The following is a 19,858-nucleotide window of genomic DNA, read 5'->3' as shown; positions in this document are numbered from 1 at the left end:
AGAAAGCGTACTGTAGCAGCACCGTAAATCTGCTTTAGCACCCAATGTCCATCTCTGCTTTCTTATTCAGAATAGCGGTTTTGTGTGAAAGATGCGTCCGTCCATCTTACCTTTCTCATGCAGCAGCTGAGCATCGCTTTCTCACGCGGAGAAAGACTGCAAAGGAATGCCCAAAGTTAAGAAAAAGGGGTCGCTCAAAGATCTTCATGCCCTGGGGGCAGACCGCCGGCTTCTTTTCATTTCTGCCTCCTTATCGATTTGTTGTTGTCATCTTTTGCGTCGTAAAAGGGCACTTGAAAGAATGTCTTACAGGGCTCTGATGTTAGGCTGCAAAACTCTGTTTAAAGACCCCTTTACTGCAAGATGACAAGACAATGATGATCTTTTATAAATGCCAAATATAATTTGCATAGACACCTGTTCGCGTATTAAGACTGTGAAGTGTTAAATGTGATGTGAACATAGATGTACACGCTGCAGCCAACTAGCCGTTAATACAAAATAAAGGAAAATAAGTAAAGTATTTCTTATTTTCCCTTATGTGCAGTTTTTGGTGCTGACTCTTACCTCTTATTATTATTTTCATTATACTATATTTTTCGTAACTGATAGAGTAAATTGTAGTAAGTATTGTCAGAATATTTTAATGGCCCAATAGTACAATAATTGTACTAAAATAACAATGTCTTGGTTTTCAACACATTCTTCAAATAATGCCATGACTAATAGGACAGAAGGTGTGAAAGATCTATTTCTATTACAGTGTAGCGCCTCTGACATGCTGCTTAATTGTTTGAGTATAACAAATTATTTTTGCTTTGTTCCGTTTAGGGTGAACTGGGTTTCACATCAGGAATCAATTAAACATGACTTATATGTCGGGCTATGGGCACAAGAAATGTTTGTATGTTTCATTACAATGGCATTCAACACATTGGGTTTGCACAACCAGAGAACTGCTGAATTGTCAAATGCAGTTTGACAGTTTAATAATGTCTCCCAGATTATAACAACAGTGTTGCAAAAAGATATGCTTAATATATTATGCGCAAAGAGTCACTGTAAACAGTGGCTGTCACACACTATACTGTGTTTCACACAATGTTTTATGATCTTTTCAAAAAGTTTATTCACTGCTAATATGTTAGACCAGAAGCATTACTAAGAGACGTTCTATCAACTTGTTTATGATCTTATTTATTTACCACAACTTATTTTGTTAAAAAGAAAGAGTTCAAGGGGGATGGAAAAGTGCAGATGAGGAAGGTAGAGTAAAATAAGAGAAGAGAAGAGAGAGAGGAAATTAAAGACATCGACAGAGAGAGAGAGAAAGTCAAAATCTGTGTATTTCTGTTTGCCAAGTTGATTTGTAAGCCTAGCTAATAGTCACAAGAGCCCTTGATTAGACTGATGGCAGTTTTGCTGGCAGCTTTTGCAATAGCTTAAAGGTATTCAAAATTATTCTCCACAATACACAACTTTCCGAGTGTGAAACGGTTCTGGAAAGCATATGATCCTATCACAGACATATGCAGTGTGGTTAACATTTTACTGTCATGACCAGGCCTATAAAAGACAAATATGGCAAGCAGTAGTCAGTACACACATACACAAACACTAAAAAGCTGAAGCGTATGTTTAAAAAACACTCAAATCATTTTTACTGGCCTATACTTTGGTTATTTTACTATGGTAGCAAAAAAACTATGAGTAATGTAATCTAATGTGGTTATTAATGTTAAATGATTTAATATCTTCTAGTTTAATGCCATGCATATGATGCAGGATTGTTTCAGGTGAAAACCTATATGTAAACTAAATATTTTGAAAGTACGACTGGAAAATATAATGTGAATACATGGTTTAAATTACTGATGCAGGCGAACCAATAAACAACTGGGGTGAGCTCTCTGATCGCTGACAGGAGTGGTTAGCGGCGGTGATGCCGCTGGGCTGCCGGAGGGAAAATTGTCCAAGAATGAAATGGAGGTAATGAGACAAACATGATGGACGCCAGTGCCCGGTCATCAGCTGAAGAGATCAGATGGCTACTGAAGCATTGACAACCGCTGCTCAGGTGCTCCACAAACCCTCCACTAGAGTCAGCTTAGCATTTAATTAGTCCACTGTGACTGAGACGGAGACAAGAAAAAGAAAGGTCATATTATAAATCCTGAAAATGCAAGCTCGATTTATTAGTATTATTTTTTAAATTTTATCCTTGATGCATTTATGTTGAGGTTTATTGGTAACACTTCACAATAAGGTTGTATTAGTAAACATTAGTAAATGCATTAACTAACAATGAACAATATAGTTTTTTATTAATGCCAATACAGTTATTCATGTTAGTTCATGGTGCATTTATTAATGTTAACAGTTACAAGGCTTGATTTTGCAAATGTATAGTAAATGCTGAAATTACCATGAACAAAGATTGTTCACTGTTAGCTCAGCTTTACTATTCGGCCGTGTGCTGATCTTGGGTGAGACATAGTGTGAGTCTTTACGTAGGGGCTCTCTTAATCCAGTCCCTACGTGAAACTGTTGACATTTGTGCCTTTTTTCTTCATTATCTGTTTTTTGCTGGATTAGCACCAAATCTCCCATGCAACACTTTCAGCATGCCACAAGTTTAACTTCATCAATAATGGATGAAGAGATTGTAATCTAAAAGCATAAAGGAGCGGGCGAGTGAGGGACAGGTGCACCCCAGCGCAGTTTTTATTTCAAGTCTACCTCTAAATTGATGATAGCGACTACAATCATTTCTTCGGGCTTGGTAGTTTTTGCCGATCGATACTTGCAATATGGCAGTGGAAGTGACTGTGGACAGTGCAGTGGGTGGCAGGAGGGAAAGTGAGGTGTGTGTTCATGTGTGTGTTCATCTTTGTCAAAGTGTGTATCTTGCCTGTGTGTGCTGTACTGTTTCTCATTGATTGTGTTTACTCAAGCTTCTCATTGCTGCCTATTACTGGAGACAGGGAGACACGCCCTGGCTTGATGCAAGGATAAAAGGGATTAACACACACATAGGGAGCGAGAGACAGACAGAGAGAAAGAGAGATCAATCTTCCCTCTGAAATAATGACACATCAGTGATTTATGTCATTCTGGTAAGCATCAGAATATTTTGTGTAAAAATCGGTTTGGTGTCACATGTCCTAGAAGCTGAATAAAGAGTAAAAAGATTGATGTTAGGTTCATAATTGCTTATTTTATAGACGTGAAAATAGAGAAACATAGGTAGCAAAGAAACATGAAGGTCCAAAATTGTCAAGAATTTTCTCTTCGTGTCTCTTGCGCTTTTTTCCTGTCTCTAGTTTCCACAGACCTTTGGATAAACTCCTTAAGATATATTTCAGGTAGTTAGGGTCATAAGTTGAAATAATTTGGGAAACTTAAGACAATGATAACATTAGACTACATTTGGAGTTCAATGCAAACATATAATAAATAATAATGACATATGATTGACTATATATTTATTTTAAAGAAAGTGCCATTTAGTGTAATGGGGAGTGCAAGTTTGGTTCCCTAAAGCATTTCCTTGTGAAAATTTTATTTTATGTTGTTTATATATATACAGTATGTAAACTGGTGTGGAAAAAACTCTCTCATCTATACTCACCCATACAAACTTACATGCAAACGCAGTTTATATATACACAAGTGCACACAAACTGTACACAGAAAAATGGACAGTAGCACACAAATCTCATCCCATATAATAATGTACAACCATTTTGTAATTTACCTCAAATTTGACCAGGTTTATGCAGTTGTCTTTGGACATGTGCCCGTGTGTATAAAGTGTCTCGGAATAACTGAGATGCATAGTACAAATATGCATTAGTCACTAAGATTAGATGAGGTTGTGATGATTCCACAAGACTCCTGTACCTCAAAGCCACTTTACTGTGGATCAAAGCTTTTGTGCTTTTGTCTGTGTGCAGGTTTTGTGTGTGTGTGTGACAGAGAGCCGAAGTCGCGTCCGTTTCAGCAGAGGCCAGGGTTAAGCATCATTCAGACTTTAATCTAGCATGGCCTGCTCTTCTGAGCCTGTTCATTGTTGGTATGATGTTTCACTTACAAACATCATCACAATGCGTTTGAAGTAACTAGTCCACTTATGCGCTTGTAGTTATATTGTTTTCAGCTTTGCTTTATTGTGGAAAGATATTTCAATAACATTAAGTGTGTGCATGCTTTTAACAGTAATATTTTGCATGCCAGTTTTTCCATGGTTTAGCAAATGTTATGTCTTAAGAAGAACTTTAAAAGATAATTGCCGTTTCAAACAGGGTTCCCACGGGTCCTTGAAATTCAAGGCCCTTGAAAGTTTTTGAAAATATACATAGATACGGTCATTGAAAGTGCTTGATTCTATTTTATGCAAGAAGTTTTCTGGAAAAACATCCATATTATACCCTGTGTAGTGTAGGATAATATCATAACATTTCTAGCCTTTTAAGCACACATGCTAAACTGTTTGCTTTAAATGCTTAAATTGTAGTTGTGTTTGACACATGAAAACATCTTGGGTTACGTATGTAACTGTTGTAGCCTTAGAAGGGAACGAGACACTGCGTCTCTCTTGCCATACTTCCTGCGTCACTGTAACGCCGTCTTTGGCAATATTTCAGATTCAGCGAGTTCCCTCGAAATGGAACTGTAACAATGTATCTTAAAAGGTAGCACGATGTAACCTTGCTCTCACTTCAAATATGTCCCCACATTTAGTCCTTGAATTTGAGGGTATTGGACCTGGAAAGTCCTTGAAAGGTCCTTGAATTTGAAGTTAACTAAGGTTAATGTCTTGGCAGATTTTTTTTAAAGTTCAAAGCACAACAAAAATAAAAAAATCTGTCTTTCACCATCAACCTCTCAAATTTAAGATAAGTGCACCAGGATCAACATGCTGAATCACAAAGCCACTATAAATATCAGAACCTGAGAAGTTTTTCTTGGCAAAGTGTTGCTCACTAAAGATACACGCTTGTTGGCAGAATGCATTACGCTTAGCATGTTCCTGTCTAAGTTTAAACACAGGCATACTTATATGTCAGTACATCTCACTACCACTGTAAGGGAAAATTCTGCAAACTTCAGGAACCTTTATCCCAAATTTATTTTGAGTTTTCGTTTTAATTTGTGAATTCTACAAGCTTGGTAATTGAGGAATGTTGCAAGACTGAAGATGGACAGTTTCATTTATTTGGGCAATTGAAAAGGTTTTTGGTTTAATTTTGAGAACATCAAGTACTTTGTGCATGTAACCTCCACATTGGCAATTGTATTCCATAATTTATTCACCTGTAAATATAATGTACTGTATACATTTTTTGGTTTTCATTTAACACATTACAAATAAGTTCCCTCAGGTAATTGTCATTGCTATAATGGCCAACCATCATCAAAATATACTGATGTAACACAAGTGCCATTTAATGCATGGCATATGCACTGCAGTTTTATAAATGTAATGCACGGACAACGACAGGCATCAAAATTTAGTTTGATTGTTCGTGATTTGTTGAGCGCTACATAGTTCTGCATAAATGCCTAATGGGCCAAGCTTAAGCGTTATCATAATTTACTTTGATGGCAGAGGCTGACATCGTAAATTTTGCTTAAAATAAAATGTTTCCAAGAGGTTTTGATGGGACTTTGCTCTTTGGCATGGCAAGTGACAATCCATGGCATAGCCAAACATCAGAGGGGATTTCCAAAGCTGAAATACAAACTGTACCCCTGAATTCATCCATAGGAGTAAGTTCTTATAGACTTTTAACTCTAGTGGTATTTCTTGAAACTGGAAATGGCAACATAACGTGTTATATTTAAATTAAGGAGGTTGACATTTGTACAAGCTTCCTGTAGTACCACGATCAGTTTTACATAACTGCTTTTAACAAAATCGGGTGATTCTCACGAAATCCAGATTTAGAAGGTGTCCAGTATCAGAATTTTTTAAAAAAAGCAATTGAAGCCAATTTTTTTTTACACAAATAAGATTAAGGTCTGAACTTAATATAACCATTATTTTTAGAGGATTTAAAAAATATTTCCTATATAATTATTTACATTTTTTAGATTATCATTATCAAAAATTATCATTACCGCAACATGATATTACATTAAATATATGCATTTACAAACTCATGTTTCGGTAATGAGAACTAAAAAGTTGACTAGGTATGATTTTAAATTTAATCTGGAGAGAAAACATAAGAACTGCTTACCTGGTAGCCATCTTGAGTGTCACAGTCAATTGTTTCCCTTCCAACAATTCTTTTTTGAAAATGGAAAATTGTTGCGGAGGATGAGGACATTTTTCTTGACACATTTATATTCCTTATTATTGTCTGTACATTTACCAATAAGGACCAAATACCACATGTTTCTTTACTGTAAATGTTTTTAGTATAACATGCACTGAAGCTTTTAATTTTTAGATTTTTTTTAACTATAAATATATCCATGTCAAAGAACCCAAATCCAGTCATGGACACGTTGCGGTAACGAAAAATTTCCCCTTAAATGTGGAAAAAAAACAATATTGGTTTGTATGATGTCATTTGAAATGGTGCAAAATAGTACATAAAGAGATGTTTGTAACTGTATGCTTCTTATTTTATAGCATTTTTTATTATCAAAATGATTCATGACACCTCATAAGTCAAATTTAGCGAGAATCACCCAATCGCGTTTTCTCTTATGTGCGTGAACTGCAAACATCATCCGTTAACAATGTAATCTCATATTGAGACTGTGTATTGTCATGGTCAATCATCAATCTGTCATTTTTGATCTTTCAAGCAATACTCGTGAATTGGACATTTTGTAAATAAAGGGCACTACTGCTGAGTTCAAAGCCACATCTGCTGTTCCTTAAGTGGACTTAGATCCTGCAGAGAGAACTTTGGCAAGCACAGCTTCTCTTGGGTGGCAATACGATGCTCAAGGCTACTGCACTGTTTTTCCTATGTGTGGCAATATCTTAATTTTCATTGTCAGAAAACATAACTTTCATGAACTGTTCTGCTTCTGTCTATGCCCCTCAAAGATAATTCAAAGTGTTTGGTAGCACACATGCAACATATTTCTATTTGAAGTGTGCCAAGTCAAGCTGAAGTGCTAAAGTTAAAGTCAGTTCGATTGTGTTTTTATAGTATTACATGTGTGCTTATATATATATATAGCAGTGATTTCCCACAGCATGTTTGCCATGATCACCTCAAAGATGTAGTTTCTATAGCTAAAATTGAGCTTCATCAAGTTACTTTTGCAATGAACTCTCTCTTTTAGGTCAGATTGTGTAGATAATGACTTCATTTTGCATGTCTGGATGAAGGTGAAAGGTTTTGGCTCGGATCACAGTCACCCCAGTGGGACTTTTTCCTGCGTGTCCATTCTGTTATGTGATGAATATGTCCCTGACAAGAAAGAAACTTCATTATTGTCATTATTTGTTCTTATTGCTTTGCATTCTTGCAGCATGAGTCTATGCAGCAGTCAGGCCTTTGAAATCACCTTGTGTATCTTGACAGAGTTATCTGGACTCTTGCAGTGAGGGGTATTTGAAAGGAGGATGCTCTCTGATATTTCTGGCCTCGTCTCACTGTGCTTATGTTGCAGATGAATGGCTCTTTACTGAGTTTAAGGCCAAATTTCACCCAGCCTTCGGCTAGTAATTAAAATGTCTGTCCAAGCCTGTTCTCAATGCACGTTGCTGTTTGTTCTGCTTGGAGTTAACTCTGAAAGAAGTCTATAAGTGCCCTTTACAAAATAATGTATTGCAAATTAAAGACACATTATGTTGTAATCAGATCATATTTCGTCTTGTATATGTAGTTGAATGTTTGTGTGTGTGTAATCTATCTTTCCTAGACACTAGTCGTGGTAGATGTGATGTTTAATTATTTGTAAATGAAAGCTATGAGGGATGATCATTCAATGCTTTTTTATGGTTGTAAAAACCATTTGTTCTGCATTAGTTACTGTGGTACTACCTATTAAAGGAGAGATTTCACAATACTTTTTAAAGATGTAAAATAAATCGTTGATGTCTCCAGAGTACTTATGTGAAGTTTTAGTTCAAAATATCATATAGATAATTTATTATAGCATGGTAAAATTGCCACTTTGTAGGTGTGAGCAAAAATGTGCCGTTTTTGGTGTGTCCTTTTAAATGCAAATGAGCTGATCTCTGCACTAAATGGCAGTGTCATGGTTGGATAGTGCAGATTAAGGGGCGGTATTATCCCCTTCTGACATCACATGGGTAGCCAAATTTCAATGACCTATTTTCACATGCTTGCAGAGAACGGTTTACCAAAACTAAGTTACTGGGTTGATCTTTTTCACATTTTCCAGGTTGATAGAAGCACTGTGGACCCAATTATAGCACTAAAACAAATGTCAGATTTTCAGGTACAGTTCACCCCAAAATAAAAATTCTAGACCTCATGGTGTTTAAAACCTGTATAGGTTTCTTTATTCTATCGAACACAATAAAAGAAGATAAATGACAGGAAAAACGAATACTAAGGAAGTCAATGGGTACCGTCAACTGTGTGCTTACATCATATTAAAAAAAAAAATCAGAATAAAGAAAATCATACAGGTTTAGAACAACATGAGGGGGAATAAACGATGACTGGCCCGAGAATTTTCAGTTTCTGTTGTATCAGCCCCCGCCTCTACAATTGCTGTATAGGTGCACTGGAACAATCCTTCCTAAAATGCATTAAACTTTCATTTACAAAGATGTGAAACTCACCGAGTGGTCAGGGGTTTTCACTGATATGCTCACACAAAAATCGCTGCAAAAGATGCTTTCCAAAAGATGCTTTTTTGGGCTGTGGTTTTTGGTGCTGGACAACCCTTGACCCCTGTCCTAGTGGTTGATTACTGAAGAAAGGAGGACAATTGTGACACCAGCCGGCAGGTCACTTTGGAGGCCTGAACCAGCTGCCTCAGCATAGTTTTATTCTGAGTAAATACCAATCTATCCAATGTTTCCTATCCTTTTAAGAAAGTGAGAAAAATCATCATCGTCAGTCAGCCAGCTAAGAGAAGTTTGTTAAAAACAAATACTTTATGAGATGCATTTTATCTTTATACATTAAAAATAATTTCATTTAGATTTGTCAAGTGCAAACAATTAGAAATAACTCATCCAATATTGAAAGCTGCTTAGGAAACTGCAATTGTTTTGCATCAATCTAATCAAAGTAAAAGTCCTTTGGTCCTTGGAAGTTTGGTTCTTTAAAGCATTCATTTCTGTCTGCTTTGTTGTTCCACTTCATCTTCAGCTCAGACACAGCGAGCACCCCTGCTGACCCAAGAAACGGGCAGGGCAGTATGCTGATGACATGGGGGGCTAGACTGGTATTTGTTGGACATACTGCCTTCCTCCGTTTTCTTTGCTGTCCTCTTTCTCCCATGCGATTCACTCCTCCTAAAGTGCTTTACAAGGTGTGAAGAGCCTAACCACAACAATTGAAATCTGAGATAAACGGTCAGCTGTAGTCATCAATCATCCTTCAATCAATCATTGTCGCTCCTGCTGTTCAGAAAGCCCTGCCAGCCAGCCACTAAGAATGTTGGGTAATGAGGGCTGGAATCGTCCTGACATCTCAGCATCCTTGAGGGCTTCACAATACTGTAGGTTACTAACTTTCAACGAATAGCAAGATAGGAGTGTTTGTGTTGCACAGCTGATAGGCCATGGGTTTTTGTACTCTTTAAAAATGCTGGGGTGTTTCAACAAATTGTTGGGTCAAATGTGGACAAACCCAATCGTTGGCTTTAAATTAATCTATGCTGGGTGGTTTAAACAATGGTTTGGCCAAATTTGGTCGAACCAGTGTTGGGTCAAAAAGGGACAAACCCTTGGGTTAAATTAACCAAAGATGTTTATATTTGACTCAACAATGGGTTAAAACAATCCAGCATTTTGGGTTGAAACAAACCAGCATAGGTTAAAATTACAACCCAATGGGATGGGTTTGTCCATTTTTGAAGCAAAGCTGGGTTGAAGATAACCCAATATTTTTTTATAGTGTACCCACTGGTTTAAATTAATCTATGCTGGTTTCTTTCGACCCATGGCTTGGTCAAATATTTACATTTTCTTGGATAATTTAAACCAATGGTTGGATTTGTCCATATTTTACCCAATCATGGGTTGAAACAACCCATTATAGATAACCTTAAACTCAAAGGTTGAGTGAAATATGATGCATTGTACTGTGTACTGTAGGACCTTAAATAAACTGTTAAATGCTTTGGATAAAGTGTCAACCAAATGCATAAATAAAAGCCACATTTTTAAAATAATATTATAAGCATTAAGACTGTCTGACTGGAACAGAATATTTGGATTATCAGCCTCACAATAGTTAGATGTATGATGGATCTTTTTTTTAAGATTTCACATGCGTTGTGCTATGGGTGTAAAAATGAGTGCTGCCTTATAAGAATTTAAAATGACTCATGATTATTTTTCCCCTGCAAACTCTGTAAGCCTTTACTTCTGAATAATAATTAAACTAAAGAATTTCACATCACTTGATTTAAACGGTCAAACAGAGGAGGAGAGACTCATGCTTCATCTGCTCTAAAACACAAAATATAGATTGTGTATATAATCAAACTCAAGGGTTTAGTCATTAAATGACTTAAATCTTTCTAAAGGGTAGGAATTGTGTAAAAATAATCTTAAGCTGAAATTTGAAGGAGTGACCTATGGAAAGTGGTTTTATTTCCAATACCCTGGAAATGTAGAAAAATCACAAAACATTTCTGAATCATATCCAAAAAAGCGTTGAAGTCTTGTGTGCCGAGTTTAATTTGTGGTGTGGTTGGTGATTGTAAGAAATCTCTGTGCCTGCAGACAAGCAGATAGTTTTGAAAAGGACACCACATGAAATGAACAGTAATCCTTAGTGCTGGAAAATAGTCCACACAGCAAATGGGAATGCCATCAGAAATTTCAAAATCATTTATTATTTATTGTGTCCTTATGATGACTTGAGTATAGGTACGAAAGGAACGAAATGTTGGAAATGAAAGTATATCACAAGAGATTAAATTCGAAGCTGTCAGGATCAGTCGGGTATAAATACAAGGTTTCAAAAATATATATGTCTAGTATAATTTTAAAATTGATATGCGTCGTGTTGTATGAAAGCTTTACTTTCAGTAATAATATAAATATAAAATCTTTATTTAAGATATAAGTAACTAATTTTAAATAAATAAAAAAAGTCATTGGTTAAGCAAGTGCAGTTCCAGTTGGTGCTATACAGAAATTACACACTTCATCTTTAATATTTAGAAACATGTCAAACAGATATTTTTTTTCAGAAGGATCCCTATGACGTTTGCCAGTTTCCCATTTGGAGGCTGAAACAACACCGTAGTCTCCAGTTTTTAGGATTCTAGTTTTGGAAGCTTCCACTCCATTTAGATCTCTCACTGGTTTGGAAACCAACCCTTGTGGTTTTGACGGCCTGCTTGTCTGGGATGCCATTTTCCCAGCGTTTAGAGCATCCCTAGTTTATGAGGCCATGTCACATATTTATTTTTTGGTATGACTGCCTTTGATATCTTGGTAGCCTTGAAGGTTCTGGTGAACCATCACAAGGATTCTGTCTGTCTGGTTCCTTTTTACGGACCTGTGGTATTCATCACTCTTAGTTTTTCGGAACGCTCTCTGCCAGCTATTCCAGATTGCTCCTTCAAGGAATGTGCTGTCCTCCACTCTTTCCTTCCATGTCTTCTAGTCTGTGGCAAGACAGCACGTACTTTTATTAAACTTCAGACGTTCATTCTTTTATTAAATTAAAATGTGACTGGAAATAACCTTCTCTTATCTGTCATTTTTGTTATTCCGCCGTTTATTCTTCTCTTCGAGCCGTCTGCTCTAAAAGGTACATGGGACGCGTTTCAAGGAACACATTTGATTACCAGTCATTTGGTTCTCTGGAACCTATTAAGAAAGTATATGAGGTGTATTCCCACACAGTGTGATTTGTAGTAGGAACTTTAACCCCTAACTAGTATCAAGGCTTTGGTAAATGCAGTGCCCTGACAGAAAAGTAATAGCTTGAATTGTTCATGTTAATGTTATTGTTTTTGGCTTCAAACTGTTTCCTCCCCCTTCACGGTTATAGTCTTATACACTATAGCTTTGAGATTCTGCAAAACTGCTACGATTAGCATTGGAGTAGTATCCTCTACCCAACACAAGAATATCTGTTGAGCGGTCTCCTTGAAATTCATTAACTCAGGGCTTACAGCCAAACACATTACAAAGATGTTGAAAAGCTACAGTCATGAAAATTACTTGGGAAGTAAATGATACCTCATGTTAAGGAGGGGCCTACAGACCCAAAGAGTTACACCAAGATACACAGAGCTTTGGATCAGTAGGAGATGTGTGTATTGTGACAGGCGACTGCTTTGTCTGCATAAACAGAGGCTGGGCTTGCGGGTAGAAGAGCTTTGGGTCCAGTCAAGTGTTGACACCTCCAGCTGTCTGTGGCGTGAAGGAGAGATCAGACACCGCAGAGAAAGATACCAGCAGGGCAGGGGGCCTGAAAACATGAGATGGATACCTTATTCTCACTCACATTTTTCTAACTTTCTCTCATCTCCATTTTCTTTGTTTCTGACTACCTCACTTTGACCCTCTTCTACATGCTTCATCTTCACCCATTATCTACCATCTCTGCCAAATCAAAATGTGGAGGTCAGAGAGGTACTGGCAGTCTCTCCTCCTCCTCTTCTCTCTTTTTAAGCTTAAGTTGCTGATGATCGTCCCCTCTTTCCTCCTCCACTTCATTTCTGAGTGCTTCTTGCTGCTCTGACAGCTTTAGGGAAGTTATAAAAAAGTGTTGATTGTGCGGAAAGGGAAAACGAGTGATGCTGTGGCTGAACACCTTGGCCAAGGAATATTTTAGAGTCTGCTTTTTATTATTTTCCATATAAGCCGCTCAACATCCTTGAAAACTCTTGGTTTAATAAAGAAGTCTGTCTGTTTTGATTTTACTGCATTCAACAAGCTGATTGATAATACATTTGAGTTTCACGGAAAAGATGAGAAAACAGTGAAATGTTTGTCTATAAGTCATACAGATCTTTTTATATCTGCTATGGTGTCCATGAAATCGCTAACTGTACGTTACAAGACGATTTCATCAGTTGTCATTCACGCCGCGACATCTTGTGCAGTCGTGCTCCTCGCTGAACACTGCCAAAGTAAATCGGCCAAAACTGAGCATATAAAACATAAAAGAGCAGAACGTTTCACCCATAAATTTGCTGTTGAAAGATGCCAGCTTTTCAAATTGTTCCTCAGTCTGTTAGTGGACAGAATTGCCAGACGGCTCAATCAGAAACGCTCATACGCAATTAATTTGTAGAGCGTCTGCAAAAGTGCAGTGAAGGCAGTTTGCCGGCTACGCGAGAGAGTGCTGTGGCAATTTTAAACTTGAGATGTCTGTAATCTTAGCCCACAGCCTGTGCTCTGCAGACCAGAAGCTTTCGTCATTTCGAATTAGCCTGCGTGTCTTGCCAGGAAACATTTTCGTTTTCTCGTGAAGAGGTGCTTGTACATGATTGTATTATTTTTGATAATACACAGTGTTTAGAAATTCAAATGTCAGTGTCATATGCTGTGAGCATGTTGGCTTTTTACTGTTAACCATTTTTTATGTGTGTTTATGTGTGTGTAAACATTCCTGCCCCAGAGGGAATACAAGATCATTTTTAACTTTTACATTTGTAATATTGTACATAATAGTTTAACCATCCTTTTTCTCTCTGGTGGAATGAACAACCACCCTCCACCCGAGCTGCAGAGGCCACCACAACTGGAAACACACCTGTTCTGCATTCACCTGACTAACCCCAAACTGTAAAAACAACTTTTATGTTGTTCACTTTTCCTACTGCAACTTCTACTTATAAACATGGCTTTATAGCTGCTTTATAAACACTCTATAGTCATCACCGTGCCAAATCGCTCTTGTTGCGTAACCACATTCCGTGCCGATTCAACCAAGCTGGTACAAATATAATTTCATTTTCCACTTTGAGGCTGATAATAGCGTATTTTGAAATTCAGTACAAACTCGTTAGTCATTGCCTTGTTAATGAAAAGGTTTACTGACCCTATGCTATGTAGTTTGGATGATTATTTTGTTATAACTTTTTGTTTTTATGACTACTTTTTACTTGATCTGCATTCACTCAAATAACACCATTACCAGCTACAGAGAAAAACTAGCCAGGAAACAGTATGCTGCTTTTGTCCAGTGTGATGTTTTGTCCAGGTATGAAATTTGACTGACACAGCAATATAATACAATTTTAAAGGGGTGGTTCAATGGTATTTCATGCATTTTGACTTATTAACACAGTTATAGATTTGTTTCCTCATGCTAAATGTAGTCAAAGTGTCAAAAAAGCAGTTTGGCGTGTTACAGAGTATTTCTGTGTCGAATGCACTTCGTCAGGGTTCGTACAAGTTTCTGAATTTTTTTTTAGATTACTGGTCCAGCTGACGGTTTAGGGGTTTCTATACGTATCACTTCTTTTTATGGGCACTTCCCCCGGAAAACCCCGCTCACCCATCAATCAGCGGGAGGCGCTAGAACTTACAAACATCACATCACGCGACACAGCTTTGTTTAATTTCAAAACTCAACAATGGCACGAAAGAAGAAGTGTGTTTTTGGATGTAAGGAGAAGAAAGCCAGCCGTATGGAAACAATGGATATAGTTTATTATCCGGGGTAGCAGCAGAGTTTTCGCGTGTGTTTGTTGTGCTGGATTTCATTGAAAAGTCCCAACCGGGTCATGAGTTGCATGCGGTAAGTAAGAATTCTGTCTTATGTTGAAAATAGGCGTGAATATTATATAAATAACACGAATATGTAGTGAATCATAAAGTAAACAGTGTTGTATAGTGTTGCATGAGTCGTACTCGCTCCTCCCGCGGTAGTAACTCCCCCTTCTTAATTTTTTCGTACGTTATCGGAAAGATTCGGTAAAGCTAATCTTTCTTTTATAAATCTGATTAAACTAAAGACTCTTTGGAGATATAAAGGATGTAATACTACTCTATAGGTACTCCAGATTAACATCAGAAATGCAGAAACAGCGTGTGTTATGTGAGCTTTAATAACTTTTAACATGCCCAACAAGCGACAATGATTTAAAAATAGGAAAGAACGATGAGAAAAAAATAATAAAATGACACGATAAAGAAAGTTGTGCCACAGACACGAACAGCCATTGATAGAAATTCGTGCTGGGAAGGACAAAAAAGCCATCGTCTCCAGAGACACGAAAAACAGCAGAAATTCGTGTCAGCAAACACGAATAAATGAATCAAAATTCTCATTACTATAACATGACTTGCCGTGAGACTATGTTGGTGGCCCACCAGCCCACAAAGCTCGCGGCCCACCAGGAATCTCCCACTTGTCTCGATGGCATGTCTGCTTTGGATAAAAGCATCTGCTAAATACATGTAAATGTAATATGTTGCAATCAGATTCACTCATTGTGTTTGGCAGTTGCAATAAGTTATCTTTGTAATTAGTCTTGTATAAAGTAATTAGTTTCCCTTAAAAACAAGTTGTGATCAACGTTTTTCTTTCTCTCTTTCATTAACTGTTAAGGGGTCACTTTCACTTTAACAGGAATGAAATCTGGCATTGCTCACACAATGCAGTCTCCTGTGTGGTTTTAGGACTTCGCTATGTATAAGGACTGCCCTTAGATGTCATTCTGAGAAAAGTGCTGATGTTGCAGACGAAAGACGTAAAAAAGAGAAAAGGAAACAATAACACACACAGTGGTGGTTCACAGCCAGATTTCTGTGGTCAATCAACAACCCAGCATATCAGAGTTATAGAAGCGGTTCCAAGATTCCTACTGTTTTCCTCCTCCTCAGTGTTTCCTCTCTCCTCTGGTCTTAGTTGTTCTTTCATAGATCCCTCGTTCTTTCCCTTCTCTGGAATATATTTTGAGCAGAATCAGCCTGGGCTAAGGGGAAAAACCCTTCTGTTCTGCTCAGGTGGATTTGGATATGTTTGCAATTTACATGACATAAGCTTCTCTTTGTCCTCATCCGTGCCAAACAGTTTCACTAACCCCATTATACCCTTGAATTAACATTTTGCTTTCTAGGAACTTCAGCTTGTAGTTCTACACACTTCACATGCTTTTTGTGTTTTGTAAGGCTCTCACCCATTCTGATCATTTGGCTTGAGAGTGGCAGTGGTGTCATTTTGTGGTCACACTGTGTAACGCGTGTGAGTTTTATGACAAATGATTCTAAGATGGTGTGCAAAACAAGAGCAGAGGGCTTTCAGCCAGAAGAAGAGAGTGTTTATGACAATCCCATAAGTCAGCCCCCTAATAAGGTTGATAGCAATTTAGCAGCTAAACACTTTAACGAACAAACTTTTTTATTTTTTTCCAATGCTTGGTGCAATTTAACTATTTAAAAACAAATATGCAAATATCTGACATCGTTAATATGTTGCTAATATATTAATATATAAGGTCATATTAGTTCAACCCTGTATTACAAAATTTGGACCTATAGTCATGTAAATTTGTGAGTCTTTTGCGTGACACTGACATGGTTTTCCGCCTTTTTGCGTGAGCATGGTCATGCATTTCTGTTTACGTGTCACTGTCATGTATTTGTTACTCCACTGTTTTGTCTATTTTCTTGCCATTGATGGTTTGGTTTAGGGTTAGATTTGGTGTTTGTGTTAGGATGACACTTTAAGTATTGGTTTACACTTTTTTTCATGATTAATGTTTTATATTTTCTGATTTTTAAACCATTGTCGCCTGGTATTAGGGTTAGAGTTGGGTTTGGGTAAGGATGTCATTTTATGTACATCTAACCCTAAACCGAAGCAACAATGGTAAGAAATGGTAACCAATCGACCCAGTATCACGAAATTACGTACCTATAATCACGTAAATTTGTGAGTCTTTTGCGTGACACTGACACTGTTTTCCGCCTTTTTGTGTGAAAATGTCACGCATTTCTGTTTATGTGTCACTGTCACGTATTTGTCACTCCACTGTTTTCCACCTTTTTTTCATGATTTATTTTTTTATATTTTCTGATTTTTAAACCATTGTCGCCTGGCATTAGGGTTAGAGTTGGGTTTGGGTAAGGATGTCATTTTATATAAATCTAACCCTAAACCGAAGCGACAATGGTAAGAAAATAGGACAAAACAGTTGAGTAACCAATACGTGACAGTGACACATAAACAGAAATGCGTGACATATTCATGCAAAAAGGCGGAAAACCGTGTCAGGGTCACGCAAAAGACTCACAAATTTACGTGACTATAGGTATATAATTTCGTGATACTGGGTTGATTAGTTAATGCATTTGCTAATATAAACTAACAATGAACAATACTTCTACAGCATTTATTTATTTAAGTTAATGTTAATTCCAGCATTTATTAACACATTTAAACATTGTAACTGTTAACATTAGATAATGCCAATGAACTAAAAATAAACAATTATAATGGACATTACCTTGCAAATTATAGTAATGTATAAAAAAAGCTGAAAAGCTTTGTTAGCTAATGTTAGCTAATACATTTACTAATGTTAACCAATATAACCTTTTTGTAAAGTATTTTTTCTTTCTGTTCTCACACTAAAAACACGTTATCCACATAAGCATGTTTTATTATATTAACTGCACCCTGTGGACATACAGTATCTTCAGAATCAAACTCAAAACAGATGTGTTGTATACTTTCTTAAATAATCTAATATTTAAAGTTTAGTGGTTGATAACCTAAAGCAAAAGACCTGTTGAATGGTAATCATAGCAAAATCAGAAGAGAAAAGAGAAGTAAAGAAAAGCTTTATTTGAACGTTTATGTACATGCAGTGAAAGGTGGAGTTTAATTGTGTGGGTTGCCAGGTCTCCAGTACTCCTTCAGTCTCAGCAGGGTTTGTGTTCTTTGGAGTCGTGCCTGTCCAGATGTTTCTTTTTGAGCCACTGTAAGTGATACCTCTTAGTGCAGTGTAGTTTTTCAGAGCCAGACTCAACACCCACACAACACCTTGTTTCTATAAGCAGAATCAATACAGATTTGAAACGATACTCAATCTTTTATGATTCATTGAATGCACTACTTCATCTCAACCACTTTCACAAATTATGACTGGCAGAGTAATATTTGATGTGGGAAAGGTTTGTATTCTAAGGATTTACATTTATATAGGCAAAACAACAATGGCATCAGTTAGTTAGGCAATGTGCTGTTATTGTGACATTGTCTCTCTCCCTTATAGCTTCAGTTTTGACTGACTATTTTTAGCATGTTATCATCTCATCTATTATATAAAATGTAAATGAGATGTGGTTAGATAAAAAGGTTAGATATCCTACTGTGTCACAATGAAAATGTGGGAGCGTATACAAGCTAGAATGTCCATTTGAGGACTTGTGGAATAGTTTGTATAAGCAGCTAAAAATAAGTGGCATAGATAGCTTTGAAACAATGCAGAACGAGTGGCTACTATTTGTTGTGCGGAGGAGGTTTCATTCAGCCATCGATATTTGTCATGACACATAGAGAGAAAAAGAGAGGGATGCAGTCCCTCTGCCATTGAAAACATGCCAACCACATGACAGGCTGAAGTTATGGCTTTCTTAATGGGTCAATCTCTCTGTCATAATAAATAAGAGAGTGTTTCGTTTCAAAAATTTGCCAAAGTTTCTTTGAGATTAATTTATGTGCCTCTCAAGTTTCTGCCTTAACACACGCACACACAAAAGCAGGTTTCATATATCCAGCAAGACCTTGATTTTGCCAAAATTGTTTTGCCAACACTTATCTATTCGTTTAGTGTGGTGGGAGCCCTGGAGGCATCCCTGGCAGATGGTGGAGATTGTAGTCGTTCCATTGTGATGGAGTCAACATCTACATTGTTCGGCGGGGATGCTTTGGTCTTTAAATAGTCTTCTGTTGTAATCCTACCATTGTTCCCTCAATGGACAATCACATCACCCAACATACAGAGAGTCAAGTGCAGTCCAAGTTTTTCTGTCATATGTTTCCATCCCTCCGTTCTACAGCCGATGCAGGGATGACTCACCTCACTACAGGGGTCCGCTGTCGGCCCGTTTAGGGTTTCAAGAGTGTCCCATAAAAACGAATCAATGTCAAAGAGAAACTTTTTGAGTTTGCTTGTGTGCGCTCAGAATTTTTTATTTCAATATTATAGTGGATTAAAAAAAATCTATTTATTGTAAAACAAATTTACAGGTTTTTACAGACACTAGGACACATTTCTCAATACTTAGGTCATTTTTGCAAAACTCTTCACACAGTTCTCCTAACAAACTTTCAGCTTGGCAAAGCAGTTCATTTCACATTCAAAATGCACTATTACTAACAAAACGCTTTATTCAGGTTTCAAATCAACTCATTCTTCCAGAACACTAGCAAAGGTTGACAGCCGACAAACACACTTTGTCACCCACAAAACAATGACCTAAAAACACTAACAACATGTACCATTATACAATGTTTTCTCTGTTTATAATTCACTGCAATATATGTTACTGCAATATATGTTACTGGAATGAATCAGACATGATGCAGAATTCTTCAATATTTGATGTAGTTTGAGTGCAAAAAACTAAAAATAAAGTAATTTCAAAATACAAGAATTTGTATACACACCATCCACTGATACAGATACAATAGTAATGCTAATCTATTCTGTCTTCTCCATTCGGCCAATTGTTTTTATAGCATTTATTTTTAAGATT

At 37.0% G+C, this 19,858-nt stretch overlaps 1 long non-coding RNA gene across 3 annotated transcripts in view; it reads left to right on the top strand.

Moving 5' to 3' along the window:
- LOC129422210 (uncharacterized) overlaps nt 1-19,858 on the top strand; it is a 176,106-nt gene that overhangs the window by 49,727 nt on the left and 106,521 nt on the right. Inside the window, exon 5 of one of the 3 annotated variants that reach the window (XR_012357972.1) lies at nt 1,881-2,077. The exons of the other annotated variants lie outside the window; for them this stretch is intronic. This is a non-coding gene — a long non-coding RNA (uncharacterized lncRNA). The remainder of the gene's footprint in view (nt 1-1,880; nt 2,078-19,858) is intronic. 3 annotated transcript variants of the gene reach the window in all.

This window comes from Misgurnus anguillicaudatus, chromosome 16 (genome assembly GCF_027580225.2).
Source record: "Misgurnus anguillicaudatus chromosome 16, ASM2758022v2, whole genome shotgun sequence".
In the NCBI taxonomy this organism is placed as follows: Eukaryota; Metazoa; Chordata; class Actinopteri; order Cypriniformes; family Cobitidae; genus Misgurnus; species Misgurnus anguillicaudatus.
This window is presented reverse-complemented; position numbering and strand designations above follow the sequence as displayed.